This window comes from Schistocerca piceifrons, unplaced genomic scaffold (assembly GCF_021461385.2).
Source record: "Schistocerca piceifrons isolate TAMUIC-IGC-003096 unplaced genomic scaffold, iqSchPice1.1 HiC_scaffold_537, whole genome shotgun sequence".
Classification (NCBI taxonomy): Eukaryota; Metazoa; Arthropoda; class Insecta; order Orthoptera; family Acrididae; genus Schistocerca; species Schistocerca piceifrons.
In genome coordinates this window covers 357,408-370,047 of record NW_025728774.1, presented here as the reverse complement: position 1 = coordinate 370,047, position 12,640 = coordinate 357,408, and the positions used below count along the sequence as shown (strand labels likewise).

At 48.8% G+C, this 12,640-nt stretch overlaps 4 non-coding genes across 4 annotated transcripts; 2 read left to right on the top strand and 2 right to left on the bottom strand.

The window, feature by feature from the left end:
• Nucleotides 1–2,320: 2,320 nt before the first annotated feature.
• Trnav-uac lies at nt 2,321–2,393 on the bottom strand. Its single transcript has one exon. It is a non-coding gene; the product is annotated as a tRNA-Val (tRNA).
• Nucleotides 2,394–2,628: 235 nt separating this feature from the next.
• Trnap-cgg lies at nt 2,629–2,701 on the top strand. Its single transcript has one exon. It is a non-coding gene; the product is annotated as a tRNA-Pro (tRNA).
• Nucleotides 2,702–10,162: 7,461 nt separating this feature from the next.
• Trnav-uac lies at nt 10,163–10,235 on the bottom strand. Its single transcript has one exon. It is a non-coding gene; the product is annotated as a tRNA-Val (tRNA).
• Nucleotides 10,236–10,470: 235 nt separating this feature from the next.
• On the top strand, nt 10,471–10,543 carry Trnap-cgg. Its single transcript has one exon. It is a non-coding gene; the product is annotated as a tRNA-Pro (tRNA).
• The last annotated feature ends 2,097 nt before the right edge of the window (nt 10,544–12,640 follow it).

Here is a 12,640-nt window from a genome sequence, read left to right as displayed (position 1 = left end):
CTTGGCAATTTGTATAGGGGAATAACAGCTCGGGTGTCAGTCAATGGGCAGCTGACGCCGCCCATTGCTATCCGCCGCGGAGTGCCTCAGGGTAGTCCGCTCTCTATGTCTTTATTCGTATTGTCCCTGGAACCGCTGCTTCGGACTATTGCTCTCAAGCTTCAGGGTATGTCCCTCTCTGGTGGGAAGCTCTCTGTTAAGGCATATGCGGATGATGTCGTTGTTCTCCTCCGTCAACGTGATGATATCCCGTTGTTGAAAGGGGCAGTTGATGCATACTGTCGTGTCTCTGGAGCGCGTCTCAATCAGGGTAAATGTAAGTTCCTTGATATTCGAGGATTTCGCGATGCTGACGTCCCTTGGGCCACTTTTGTCGATCGCCATACGTCCTTGGGGATTATCATTGATCGGTGTCCTCTAAAAATGGCGGCTCTCAATTGGAAATCTGTCACCGAGAAGATACAGGGGGCTCTGATGGTCCATGAGCAGCGCTCTGCTACCATTTTGCAAAAAGTCAGAATTTTAGACACCTACGTTCTATGTAAAGCTTATTATGTTGCTCAGCTGTTCCCACTTCCCATGATGGTGGCGAAAAGGTTGCGCCAATTGTCTAGCAGGTTTATATGGAAGGGCCATCTATTCAAGTTACGTTACGAGGTAATGACGAAACCGCGTCTCTCCGGAGGCTTCGGCCTCTCTGACATTACTCGCAAGTCGTCTGCTTTGTACGTCCGCCGAACGACTCTAATTGTTACGCAAGAAGTGACTTCAATTACATCCAGGCTTTTTACTGTTGTGCGTCCGGCGAGCCTTGCTCCACCTGTCGATGTCGGACGCCTAAATTTTAAGTTGAAACACATTCGGGAATTTTACATTGCGGTGAGTTACCTCGGTGACGTCTTCTTGCGGCGACCGGTGCCAACGACCAAGGGCTTGATTGCCCGCTGGGAGGGGCTGGCCGGTCCCAATCCAATAGAACTGGCGTCTCCATCTGTGTCCTGGAGGAACGTCTGGAAGAACGTTAGTCTGCCGATCCACTCTATGGCCGTGGCGTCCACGTGGTATAGGGTAATAAATAATTTGGTTCCCACCAATGTACGACTGCACCGTATTGGTCTTTCTGACACGGACACCTGTACTCGGTGTGGTCTCCTGGATACCCTTGAACATCGATTCACCTGCCGTGGGCACCTTGCTAATTGGCGTTGGCTCAGGAAACAACTTGCTTTTGTCACTAGGTCTGCTGAAGCCGCTTATACTATTGACATCATCGTCCGGCCCGATTCTTCCTTTTTTCCGCGGACGAAGCTCCATACCGTCATGTGGTTGATTGGCCATTTCGTACATTTTGTCAACAGTTGTCATGAAGAGGATGGACACCTAGCGTTTCGGCAGTACATGCTTACTGCTTACTGGCAGCGCTTGCGATTGCCAGGCCTCCGAGATGATTTTGCCAATATGCTTAGCCTGACATTTGAGAGAGAGGGTGTTGGCTAAGGTCACCTGTGTGAGCCATTTTCTTTTATACTGTTTCTGGATTTGCCGCCTTTATGTATGTTTCTTCTCTACGCCAGGACTGAAGTTTTCGTGTTTTAATCTTTATTTCAGTACGCAGTCTACATTATATAGTCATGTAAAAAAAAAAAAAAAAAAAAAAAAAAGGGGTATGATTCCTGCTTTGGGTGCAGGAGGTCCCGGGTTCAAATCCCGGACGAGCCCTGCCATTTTGACCGTGCTGAAGAGTAGGTGGAACTCAGCCCCGGTTGCAGCTCCTCAATGAAGAGTAGACGCCTGTTATAGCACGTGGATATAACAAGAATGCGGCACCAGTAAAGTACGTAGGTGGAATTCGGTAGAAAAGCAGACGGTAATTTTGCATGCAACGGAAAACAAGGTTGTCTTTGCGGGATATGTGCACCGTGAGTGGAGATTCAGCTTAATTGTGCGACAGTCTACCCTCATCTTACTAGCGACGGCAACAACCAAGGGGTGGCATGTAAGATTGAGCGTGGCTAAGAGTTTCTCATTATTAGTTAGCATCACACTTTGTCAGAGCTGTGACAAGGCGAGTAGGGTGAGCTCAGGAAAGCCAGTAGCAAGCGCACTTGAAGTAGCCCTGAAGAACCGGATTATAAATTTTGCCAGCCATAATGGAGCTAGGGGCGTTCTCAGTTACCAAATACCGGTGCAATAAGAGAGCAACAGTATTTGACCGTAAAATGACGCCCTATCCGTCTAGCATACGACATTGCTTGTCTCTGCATACGCGGACGTGAGGTCATCTCGGAAATGAAATCCGAAATATAGATTAAAGTTGTTGTGTTCCCGCCCGGGATCGAACCGGGGACCTTCTGCGTGTAAAGCAGACGTGATAACCGCTACACCACGGAAACGACGGTTCTTTTCATGTACCACCCGGAGACTCGTAATAGCAACAGTTTGTCTTCTGTGTTAGCAAGGGCATCGGCTACGAGCTCCCTCCGATTCGTGAAGTTCCTGTAGTAAAAGACGTCGATGGAAACAATCCAACCGCGACAGACAGGGAGAACGCTGGCTGAGCCGCAGCCCTACATGGTGAGACCATCAAAGGTGGCGTCATTCACATGCAGTGCGTTTTCGGAACGAATAGTCTCGTTGGTCTAGGGGTATGATTCCTGCTTCGGGTGCAGGAGGTCCCGGGTTCAAATCCCGGACGAGAACTTGCGTTTTGTACAACGGTGCGGTAACAAATCGCATGGCGGCGGCTGTTTCGCGCATTTCCAGGCCTCCAAGTCAGCGCTAAAATCCGACAACCAGTTCTGAAACCGTTTCATGTTTGATTTGAGCCATGTGCACCCTGCTGATGGAACGTTTGAAGTTGATTTAAATGGTCACAGTAGAGATCGTAGCAAGTGTCTTGCTGAGTGCGACGAAAACGGGTTTCCGCCCGCAATCGAGCCGGGGACCTTCTGCGTGTTAGGCACGGCGCCTGGGCTCGGCGGCAGCTGCTGCTCTTTCCTTCCTTACGAGATACCGTCGATTCGCGCAGTCGTTATTGCAAAAGATGTCACCAAAGGCAATCGCTTCGTTAGCGGCACGGTGCCTGGGCTCGGCGGCAGCTCTACATGGAGGCACCAGCAGCCCAGCCAGGCCGCCGCCGGCACCGGTGCGCCACAGCCCAAGGAGTCGGCGGCCGCCCTGCAATGCCCCTGTCGTTGCATATTCCACCCGCCTCATATCCTCCCCATGTCTGACTCACTACCCCAAATGACACTGCAGTGGACGTGCTTATTACTATCGCTTTTGGAAGAACCAAGGCGCAGTATTCTAGTGTCGAACCGGTACTGCAAATTGGGATTAAGCAAAAATTTATTGTGTGGTCGAGCGACAGCTTCGGCTCGCTCTTCCTACATGATCGCTTCTTGTGCGGAATAATTCCTAGCTCGCCGATGGCTTCAGAGTTGGTCTTCTCGAAGTTTTGCTTTCGCACTGCATTCCGGAATCTTTTCGTTATGAGTTGTGTGCTTCGGTTTCCCGACTTTCTTGTGTTTAGTGCGTTTGGCTTCTCTTAACCCTTAGCCACCGCTTGCCGAAATTTCCACACTATCATCTGTCGATCTGCAGAGCTCGATGAAGGCATCGCGGCCGTTCCTGAGCTCGTGGAACGGTCGAATCTGTAGTTGTTTCCAGATCTCTCCCACACAACGGCCTCCCAGAAGCTTGGATTACAGAAGTACGCCACTACTCCCAGCCGGAGATTCACGATTGAAAGCAGAATGACATGAGCTACACGCAGCTCTGATTTTTTTTTTTGTGTCTGACCTACTTTGAAAGACTTTGTAGTCGATTTACTTACTACTATCGCTGTTGGAAACCAGGTGATAACCGCACAGTATTCTAGAGACGATGAGGTAATGAAAATTTAGAATAAGTAAAACAGTATCAAAAGAAGTTGTGTGGTGGAGCAGCACATGCAATTCACGCTTCCTAGATATTCGTTACTGCATAGAATAATTCTTTTGTCTGCGGCGTCTTCAGTATCCGTCTTCTGGAAATTTTGCTTGCAGTATATTGTGCAATCTTTTCGTTATGAGTTGGTGCTTGGTTTCCCGATGTTCTTTTGTTTAGTGCATTCGCCTTCTCTTAACCCTGAGAAACCACATACCGAAACTGAGGCACTGCCGGCTGTTCATAAGCAGTGCTCGATGCAGTTATTTCGCTTTTTATTCGTTGCCTTTAACATTCTTCTCATCAGTGGTGAGTGCTGCCTGCAGAAAGCGTTTATCTTGCGAATTCACGTGAAAGTTTGTGTTCCCTGTGAGGCGCACTACTTGGGATTAACCAGTTCAGCTCTAGACGCCGTGCAGTGTGGACGTGCCTAGTCTTCCGCTCCGCCGTAGCGTTACGTATAGTGGACTATCGTTTTTGTTTACGTGTTGTGTTGTAACTTCTGTGAGTGTTTCTCCGTCGTTGTTTCGTACCTTGTGTTTTTTTTTCTGTCCTTATTTCAGTGTTTTTTGTGTAGCGGTTTCGACCGCATATTTTGAAAATGTCGTCCCAGGTTATTCCTCGTCAGGCTACAGTTAGTTTTGCTTTTGACAAGTCAACCCGCCATGTGCAACCTAGTTCTCTTGAGATTCATGATTGGTTGGTAGATACCTTTGGTGTTCATTCGGATCAGGTGCACACTGCTTATTTTGATACCGAACTGTATGTTTTCTTTGTTAAGTTTATGGACCCACTTCAGATTGATAAAATTCTTTCTAAAAATGGTCATCAAGTTCTCTTTCGGCATCGGGATGATTCTGTAAGTACCGTGCTGCTTTCCAATGCTTCTATCACGTATACCAATGTTCGTGTTTACAACCTTCCACCGGAGGTGGATAATGTCTATCTTAAGGAGGGTCTACAGAAGTATGGTGATGTAAAGAGCATTCGCCTTGAACGCTGGTCAAGCCAACATCGCCTGCAATGTTACAGTGGTATTCGTTCAGTCGAAATGCACGTTAAGCAGAATATTCCATCTCACCTGCAGATCGGTGGATATCGTGTCCATGTAACATATAGTGGTCAGGTTGGCACCTGTTTTTTGTGCAATGAAAGTGGTCACGTGCGTACCGACTGTCCGCGGAGAGTTTTTGTTTTAAAAAATTCTCTCGAACAGCGTCGCAAGTTAACGGTCGCTGACCTCGTTGCAGGTGCTTCTGCTCTTGGTGTAGCACAGTCCAGTGGTAGTAGCGCCCCGCCACAGGTTTTGCGCACCCCTGATACAGAATTTCCTCCTTTGCGTGCTAAATCTGATGTTGTTCCGTCTGTCCCTCAGGTGGGTGTGCCACTTTTGAATAATAAGAGGCGTCGCCCACACGATGGAAATAGTACGGATGAGGATCTCCCTGAGATGCCCCAGTCCGAGCAACCGGCATCCTCCGAGCCACTGTGTACTGTAGCTGCTCCCTGCCCTCCTGAGGTAGCGGTTCCGGTGGCGGCTGCTGGCGCCCCTCCTTCCTCCGACGCAGCTTCTCTCGAGTCGGGTCGTCGGTCGGGCCTGTTGGCGCCGTCTTCCGAACCGACTTCGATGTCACAACAAGTGGAGCCGCGACAACTTCCTGCTTCGCTGCCCCATACCTCTGCCAGCGGAGCTGCTCCGCTTCCTTCCAACTCTGCGGCCTCGGACCTTCCTGCTCACGTTTCGCCTCCGTGCAGTCCATGTTTGCCGGAAGCTAGTGCAGGTGTTGACCATTCCGTTTTGTCGGATGTTTCCCCCGCGACCCCGGATCCCGCATGTGGACCGGCGCGGGTGGTGTCGGATACAGAACTTGACCCTCCTACGTCACCGGCGGCTGAAGCTTCCTTGCCCGTCAGCCGACGCAAGTTACGCGTTCAGCCGAACGTTAATGCTGTTCGTAAAAAACCGAAGCGTAAGGGATCCGCGGAACAGGGTACCAGTCCCCCTCCCTCGGATGCCTCCGTCTCCCCTGCTATGGACTGTGACGTTGGTGCGTCGGTGTAGGTGATTTGTTTTCTCGCTTTTCTCTCTATGGTTCAAGCATATACCTTTCTTACCTTAAATGTTAACCGTATTGAGTCCGACGTTCGCATTGCCTCTTTGCGGCAGTTTATTTACGACGCCTGTGCGGACGTAGTGTTTTTGCAGGAAGTGTTGTTTTCTGATCTCTCTCTACCTGGATTTCAAACTGTTTTTAATGTCGCGCCGGAATATTCAACAGGAACTGCTCTTTTCTTTCGAGAGGGCATTCCTATTACTGACATTGAATTCCTTGACTCTGGCCGTGGGATTGGTTGTCGTCTTTTTGATCTCCGCCTCGTTGTTTTGTATGCCCCCTCTGGTTCGGGTCACACTGTGGCTCGATCGCGCTTTTATAAAGAAGAACTTATTTATATTTTGCGCCAGAGTCCTCGGAGTCTCCTGCTCGGAGGCGATTTTAATTGTGTTTTACGCCCTGCAGACCAGTCCCCCAATTTTAATTATTGCCGTGATTTACATGACTTAGTTCGTACGATGCATCTGCGTGATGTTTGGGAACACAAATATCCAACCCTGGTGAAATATACGTTTTTTACCGCGTCCTCATGCAGTAGACTAGACAGATTTTATTTATCTGACTTTTTATGTGATAAAATTCTTTCTGTCGATGTTATTCCTACTAGTTTTTCTGACCATTGTGCTTTTACTGCAACTGTAAATCTTAGTCGCCAACCTGCAAAACTTTATCGTTCCCAGTGGATGTTAAATGTTTCCCACCTTGCCGACAGTGCTATGGATGATGTTATAAGTGGCGTGTGGGAGCGATGTCTTCGCTCTGTCCCGCGATACCCCTCCTTGCTGGTTTGGTGGACTGCGTTTGCCAAGCCCAAGATTCGTCAGACTTTGATTTTCTACTGTGCTGCTAGGACGCGTGATTTTAAGAACACGTATGAATATTACTACTCTGTCCTGCGTGAACTATATGACGCGGCGGGTACCTCTCCACTGCGGATCCATGATGTTCGTCGTATTAAAGCCAAGCTCTTGAGCCTTAAACGACGACAGATGGATGGTCTGCGAGTTAAGTCGAAACCTCACTCTCTTGTTGGAGGTGAACTGACATCCTTGTACCACCTGCTACGGCATCAGACTCGTCGTCGTCGCTCCTTCATCTCTTCTCTTACGGTGGATGATGGGCGACAGCTTATTGCACAGGAGGAAATGGTTCGTGCTCTTCATCAGTATTACACTAGTCTATATTCTGCCGATGATTCTGGTGAGTCTCTTTCGGATGATGTCTTTGGGGATCTAACTGCGACGATCGCGCCTGACGCGAACGGCGAATTTCTCCGGGAGTTCCAGGTAGATGATGTTTTCGATTTTATTGCTCGCTCTCCGTCCAGTAAATCGCCGGGTCCAGACGGCCTGCCTAAAGAATTTTATCTCCGTTTTTGGCCTCTTTTGGGTGGCATTTTTACGCAGATTTTAAATGAGATTGTGAGGGGGATGGATGTGCCTGCCGATTTTAAAGTAGGGAAAATTGTTTTAATCCCGAAGTCCTCTGGTCGTTTATCTGCTGCCAATCTTCGTCCGCTCACATTGCTGAATTTTGACTATAAGACAGCTGCTAGAGCGCTCAATAGCCGGTTGTCTTCTCTGCTTCGGGGTGTGATTGGTGCACATCAATGTTGTTTTCATGATCGATCTATTCTGACACCAGTAGCCGAATATCGGGATGTTGTCTCGGTTGCGGCGGTTACAAACGTACATTGTGCCTTTGCCTTCCTTGATTTTTATAAGGCTTTTGATCACGTCAGTCATGTGTTTTTAGATCGTGTTTTAGGTACAATAGGTTTTAACGCTTCATCACGTGGTGTTCTTGGCAATTTGTATAGGGGAATAACAGCTCGGGTGTCAGTCAATGGGCAGCTGACGCCGCCCATTGCTATCCGCCGCGGAGTGCCTCAGGGTAGTCCGCTCTCTATGTCTTTATTCGTATTGTCCCTGGAACCGCTGCTTCGGACTATTGCTCTCAAGCTTCAGGGTATGTCCCTCTCTGGTGGGAAGCTCTCTGTTAAGGCATATGCGGATGATGTCGTTGTTCTCCTCCGTCAACGTGATGATATCCCGTTGTTGAAAGGGGCAGTTGATGCATACTGTCGTGTCTCTGGAGCGCGTCTCAATCAGGGTAAATGTAAGTTCCTTGATATTCGAGGATTTCGCGATGCTGACGTCCCTTGGGCCACTTTTGTCGATCGCCATACGTCCTTGGGGATTATCATTGATCGGTGTCCTCTAAAAATGGCGGCTCTCAATTGGAAATCTGTCACCGAGAAGATACAGGGGGCTCTGATGGTCCATGAGCAGCGCTCTGCTACCATTTTGCAAAAAGTCAGAATTTTAGACACCTACGTTCTATGTAAAGCTTATTATGTTGCTCAGCTGTTCCCACTTCCCATGATGGTGGCGAAAAGGTTGCGCCAATTGTCTAGCAGGTTTATATGGAAGGGCCATCTATTCAAGTTACGTTACGAGGTAATGACGAAACCGCGTCTCTCCGGAGGCTTCGGCCTCTCTGACATTACTCGCAAGTCGTCTGCTTTGTACGTCCGCCGAACGACTCTAATTGTTACGCAAGAAGTGACTTCAATTACATCCAGGCTTTTTACTGTTGTGCGTCCGGCGAGCCTTGCTCCACCTGTCGATGTCGGACGCCTAAATTTTAAGTTGAAACACATTCGGGAATTTTACATTGCGGTGAGTTACCTCGGTGACGTCTTCTTGCGGCGACCGGTGCCAACGACCAAGGGCTTGATTGCCCGCTGGGAGGGGCTGGCCGGTCCCAATCCAATAGAACTGGCGTCTCCATCTGTGTCCTGGAGGAACGTCTGGAAGAACGTTAGTCTGCCGATCCACTCTATGGCCGTGGCGTCCACGTGGTATAGGGTAATAAATAATTTGGTTCCCACCAATGTACGACTGCACCGTATTGGTCTTTCTGACACGGACACCTGTACTCGGTGTGGTCTCCTGGATACCCTTGAACATCGATTCACCTGCCGTGGGCACCTTGCTAATTGGCGTTGGCTCAGGAAACAACTTGCTTTTGTCACTAGGTCTGCTGAAGCCGCTTATACTATTGACATCATCGTCCGGCCCGATTCTTCCTTTTTTCCGCGGACGAAGCTCCATACCGTCATGTGGTTGATTGGCCATTTCGTACATTTTGTCAACAGTTGTCATGAAGAGGATGGACACCTAGCGTTTCGGCAGTACATGCTTACTGCTTACTGGCAGCGCTTGCGATTGCCAGGCCTCCGAGATGATTTTGCCAATATGCTTAGCCTGACATTTGAGAGAGAGGGTGTTGGCTAAGGTCACCTGTGTGAGCCATTTTCTTTTATACTGTTTCTGGATTTGCCGCCTTTATGTATGTTTCTTCTCTACGCCAGGACTGAAGTTTTCGTGTTTTAATCTTTATTTCAGTACGCAGTCTACATTATATAGTCATGTAAAAAAAAAAAAAAAAAAAAAAAAAGGGGTATGATTCCTGCTTTGGGTGCAGGAGGTCCCGGGTTCAAATCCCGGACGAGCCCTGCCATTTTGACCGTGCTGAAGAGTAGGTGGAACTCAGCCCCGGTTGCAGCTCCTCAATGAAGAGTAGACGCCTGTTATAGCACGTGGATATAACAAGAATGCGGCACCAGTAAAGTACGTAGGTGGAATTCGGTAGAAAAGCAGACGGTAATTTTGCATGCAACGGAAAACAAGGTTGTCTTTGCGGGATATGTGCACCGTGAGTGGAGATTCAGCTTAATTGTGCGACAGTCTACCCTCATCTTACTAGCGACGGCAACAACCAAGGGGTGGCATGTAAGATTGAGCGTGGCTAAGAGTTTCTCATTATTAGTTAGCATCACACTTTGTCAGAGCTGTGACAAGGCGAGTAGGGTGAGCTCAGGAAAGCCAGTAGCAAGCGCACTTGAAGTAGCCCTGAAGAACCGGATTATAAATTTTGCCAGCCATAATGGAGCTAGGGGCGTTCTCAGTTACCAAATACCGGTGCAATAAGAGAGCAACAGTATTTGACCGTAAAATGACGCCCTATCCGTCTAGCATACGACATTGCTTGTCTCTGCATACGCGGACGTGAGGTCATCTCGGAAATGAAATCCGAAATATAGATTAAAGTTGTTGTGTTCCCGCCCGGGATCGAACCGGGGACCTTCTGCGTGTAAAGCAGACGTGATAACCGCTACACCACGGAAACGACGGTTCTTTTCATGTACCACCCGGAGACTCGTAATAGCAACAGTTTGTCTTCTGTGTTAGCAAGGGCATCGGCTACGAGCTCCCTCCGATTCGTGAAGTTCCTGTAGTAAAAGACGTCGATGGAAACAATCCAACCGCGACAGACAGGGAGAACGCTGGCTGAGCCGCAGCCCTACATGGTGAGACCATCAAAGGTGGCGTCATTCACATGCAGTGCGTTTTCGGAACGAATAGTCTCGTTGGTCTAGGGGTATGATTCCTGCTTCGGGTGCAGGAGGTCCCGGGTTCAAATCCCGGACGAGAACTTGCGTTTTGTACAACGGTGCGGTAACAAATCGCATGGCGGCGGCTGTTTCGCGCATTTCCGGGCCTCCAAGTCAGCGCTAAAATCCGACAACCAGTTCTGAAACCGTTTCATGTTTGATTTGAGCCATGTGCACCCTGCTGATGGAACGTTTGAAGTTGATTTAAATGGTCACAGTAGAGATCGTAGCAAGTGTCTTGCTGAGTGCGACGAAAACGGGTTTCCGCCCGCAATCGAGCCGGGGACCTTCTGCGTGTTAGGCACGGCGCCTGGGCTCGGCGGCAGCTGCTGCTCTTTCCTTCCTTACGAGATACCGTCGATTCGCGCAGTCGTTATTGCAAAAGATGTCACCAAAGGCAATCGCTTCGTTAGCGGCACGGTGCCTGGGCTCGGCGGCAGCTCTACATGGAGGCACCAGCAGCCCAGCCAGGCCGCCGCCGGCACCGGTGCGCCACAGCCCAAGGAGTCGGCGGCCGCCCTGCAATGCCCCTGTCGTTGCATATTCCACCCGCCTCATATCCTCCCCATGTCTGACTCACTACCCCAAATGACACTGCAGTGGACGTGCTTATTACTATCGCTTTTGGAAGAACCAAGGCGCAGTATTCTAGTGTCGAACCGGTACTGCAAATTGGGATTAAGCAAAAATTTATTGTGTGGTCGAGCGACAGCTTCGGCTCGCTCTTCCTACATGATCGCTTCTTGTGCGGAATAATTCCTAGCTCGCCGATGGCTTCAGAGTTGGTCTTCTCGAAGTTTTGCTTTCGCACTGCATTCCGGAATCTTTTCGTTATGAGTTGTGTGCTTCGGTTTCCCGACTTTCTTGTGTTTAGTGCGTTTGGCTTCTCTTAACCCTTAGCCACCGCTTGCCGAAATTTCCACACTATCATCTGTCGATCTGCAGAGCTCGATGAAGGCATCGCGGCCGTTCCTGAGCTCGTGGAACGGTCGAATCTGTAGTTGTTTCCAGATCTCTCCCACACAACGGCCTCCCAGAAGCTTGGATTACAGAAGTACGCCACTACTCCCAGCCGGAGATTCACGATTGAAAGCAGAATGACATGAGCTACACGCAGCTCCGATTTTTTTTTTTTGTGTCTGACCTACTTTGAAAGACTTTGTAGTCGATTTACTTACTACTATCGCTGTTGGAAACCAGGTGATAACCGCACAGTATTCTAGAGACGATGAGGTAATGAAAATTTAGAATAAGTAAAACAGTATCAAAAGAAGTTGTGTGGTGGAGCAGCACATGCAATTCACGCTTCCTAGATATTCGTTACTGCATAGAATAATTCTTTTGTCTGCGGCGTCTTCAGTATCCGTCTTCTGGAAATTTTGCTTGCAGTATATTGTGCAATCTTTTCGTTATGAGTTGGTGCTTGGTTTCCCGATGTTCTTTTGTTTAGTGCATTCGCCTTCTCTTAACCCTGAGAAACCACATACCGAAACTGAGGCACTGCCGGCTGTTCATAAGCAGTGCTCGATGCACTTATTTCGCTTTTTATTCGTTGCCTTTAATATTCTTCTCATCAGTGGTGAGTGCTGCCTGCAGAAAGCGTTTATCTTGCGAATTCACGTGAAAGTTTGTGTTCCCTGTGAGGCGCACTGCTTGGGATTAACTTGACTGCTCCAGCCAGGTGGCTCGCTGGTCTAGGGGTAAGTTCCGCTTTAGACGCCGCGCAGTGTGGACGTGCCTAGTCTTCCGCTCCGCCGTAGCGTTACGTATAGTGGACTATCGTTTTTGTTTACGTGTTGTGTTGCAACTTCTGTGAGTGTTTCTCCGTCGTTGTTTCGTACCTTGTGTTACTTTCTGTCCTTATTTCAGTGTTTTTTGTGTAGCGGTTTCGACCGCATATTTTGAAAATGTCGTCCCAGGTTATTCCTCGTCAGGCTACAGTTAGTTTTGCTTTTGACAAGTCAACCCGCCATGTGCAACCTAGTTCTCTTGAGATTCATGATTGGTTGGTAGATACCTTTGGTGTTCATTCGGATCAGGTGCACACTGCTTATTTTGATACCGAACTGTATGTTTTCTTTGTTAAGTTTATGGACCCACTTCAGGTTGATAAAATTCTTTCTAAAAATGGTCATCAAGT